Raw genomic sequence first — 2963 nt, forward strand, 5'->3', positions numbered from 1 at the left:
CCTTTGGAAACTATGTGAAATCATACATTTGCTGGTAAGCTTCTAAATGTTGGAGTAATTTGTATGCAGCGGTGGAAAACTAATACAATCAGCATCAAAGCTATAACCTGAAAGCTTGTTGAAATGCAGAATCTCAATCCCCTCACAGAACCTAATGAACTAAAAGCTGCGTTTTAACAGAGCCCCAGGTGATTTATGCACATTAAATTGGAGAAGCCCTGGTATAGATAAAAAAAAATAATAATAAGAGTGTCCAGGACAGTACTGATGAGGGTGGGTGATGTGTGGGAGGGCTACTGCTCAAAAGTTGGGCCATGAAAAAAGGAGTGACAGAGGCAGAGGAAGCACATCAGGAGAAAGAAAATAGCCAGGACAAAGAATTTACAAGGAAGACAAAAAGGAGAAAGTCTCAAGAAAGAAAATGCCACTATTATCAAATTATGCACAGGGTTTGAGTGGAAGAAGAAATAGAAAATGGCCATGATGGTGTGGAATGCTTTTTAAAAAGTGTTCTTATATTGTAGAGATAGATACTGAAATATTTAAGGATGACATAATGTCTGGTGTTTGCTTCAAAATACTATGAGAGGGGAGGAAACGATGGTATAGATGGGACATGCTTGACCATGAATTGTTAACTGTGGAAACTGGGGGATGGGTGCGTGGAACAAAGGACGTTATACTAGTTGACCTATTTTATGCATGTTTGAAGTATCTCATGCTAAAAAGCTTCGAAATGATCATAAAATTGCTTTAGGAGATTATGGATGACTTTCGTCAGAGTAAATTTATTAGTGTTTTAGAGCAGAGCATAGAGGGTTGAGGAAGAAAGATAAGAAATGAGGACAAGGAATAGAGATGATTCCGTTCAGAAGTTTGATTTTGAAGGAAAAGAGAGAGAGCGTAAGCTTCAAGGGGAGAAAATATTCATGTGGAATTGTTGTTATGACAGATATCCAAAGGCTCTCTATAAAATACTGATAGGGCGTAAAGATAAGAATAAAATGATTATGACCCCACAACAGCCATCAACATCAGCCCAAGGCTCTGAGGCTACCAGTTGCTGTTCTTTTTTGAAGACATTGTAAGTTTTCTTTGAATTGCCTTAAGAGTCTCCAAACCTTTGATAATAATTGAATAACCAGAACTGCAGTTAAAACAAATGTTTGTATAAACAGCTATTTATAGTGATCTGTATAGCATTCAAGTGGTGAAGGTTCTGCCTGAGTAGAAAATGTAAGGGTTGTTTACTAAAACCTCAGACAGAGGTGAGCAGCAAAAACAATACCAGCCATGGGGTTGTCATGAGGATTAAGTAACATAACAGTGCTCGCGTTTTATTTACAATGCCAACTTTTAAGAAGTCACTAAATTAACATTAACTGGGCAATAAACTAGGTAGAGATCGCTTTGCAAAAAGAGGGAAAGCCCAAAATGCCACTTTCTATAGAGTTCACAATTCAGTTTTATTCAGAGCAAAGAAAAAAGATACTTTTGATCATACTGGAAGAAACTCAGCGATAGGTTTGGAATCTGCACCCAAACTACACATGCAATGAGGACATTATTCTGCTAATACAACTGATTTGCTGCTGCATTTGTCTACTGTTTGTCTAATATCAACAATTATAAACAGAGCAGTGCAACTAGTATTTGGAGCAATCCTTACAGTGTTACAGTGTCAGGCACAACTTTTCACTTCTCCTCATACCACTGGTTCTCTTTGCGTACCTGGGTTCTTCTTCTTCAGTAAAGTCATTTGATATTGAAGGTTTTGCGAATCTCTTCAGGGGTTTTCCCCTTGAGCATATTGGCAATAGTCTTGCAGGTAACATCAAGCAAACCTTTGATGTCTAAATAGTTTGCAGCCAGAATAAGCTCAATAAGTGTTCCATGGTCAACTTTGAGGAATTCGTGGTCCCGAACAGGGATATCATCTGTTCGCTTTTCTTTGTTCTCATTGTCCTCAGGAGGAGGAGGATCAGCCTTGTGGTGGATGCACCACTGAACGACCTTTTCAATACTGCTGCATTCCCATTGGGTAGAGGAACTGGGTCATCGCCTTCATCATCCATTCCCAAATCTTCTAACATGGTCTTGAGAGTCACAGATGGTTTGACATTTTCAACATCAACTTCAAATATCTCTCCATCAGAACCTTGGTGCCCGCAACCAAGGTACATGCCCTTGACTGGAATCGAACCTGGGACCTCTCAGTTCGCAGGCCGACGCTCTATCCACTGAGCCAAACCGGTCTTGGCAACTCTAGAGTTCTTAAAACTTTCAGGATTGCTGTTTCTCAGCACCTACCTTGGGAACTAATTGCACTAAATCATGTGATGCATCTCATCATCACATGACTCTGAATACAGTTAAACACATCCTTAATGACAGTCCCTTATAGAGAAGTGCCCACTTTTGCTTTTCAGGTCTTATCAGTTACTTAATAAATGCCTTATACATTCTGAACAATGAACTGCATCCTTCATAAGTCATTTATAAAGATTTATAAGAATACCAAATTCCCTTCAGTTCTCTAACACAATTGGTATGGGTTTCATTTGTATATTTGTATTTATTTATTTATTTATTTATTTATTTATTTATTTATTTAGTATCACATTTAGCCAGTCTTAGGAGACAGTTTTCTGTAGTGGTTAAGAATATCGACTCTAGAATCTGATAACCAATATGCATTCAGAACACACCTGTGGGCCTTTGGGCAAATCTGTTGGGGAAAACTCTGATAAAATATATTCATATCTAGTATAATAGTTATCTAGAAAATTATGTTTTATTAATACCCTCACTCTTGTAGGTTTAGCTCTTTAGAAGTAATATCTTTGTTTCTCTTATAAAGCCTCTACAGGTATTATTAAAGATGAGAACCCAGAACTGAGATGGCCTCACCAGCCTACCATAAAGAATGACCCTGCTGCTAAGGTTAAATGAGCAGGCAGGAG

The 2963-nt window shown here is 38.2% G+C and overlaps 1 pseudogene; it reads right to left on the reverse strand.

The window, feature by feature from the left end:
• Positions 1-1400: 1400 nt before the first annotated feature.
• LOC102773443 lies at positions 1401-2183 on the reverse strand (annotated as a pseudogene).
• Positions 2184-2963: the final 780 nt, after the last annotated feature.

Source organism: Myotis davidii, unplaced genomic scaffold, assembly GCF_000327345.1.
Source record: "Myotis davidii unplaced genomic scaffold, ASM32734v1 scaffold420, whole genome shotgun sequence".
Classification (NCBI taxonomy): domain Eukaryota; kingdom Metazoa; phylum Chordata; class Mammalia; order Chiroptera; family Vespertilionidae; genus Myotis; species Myotis davidii.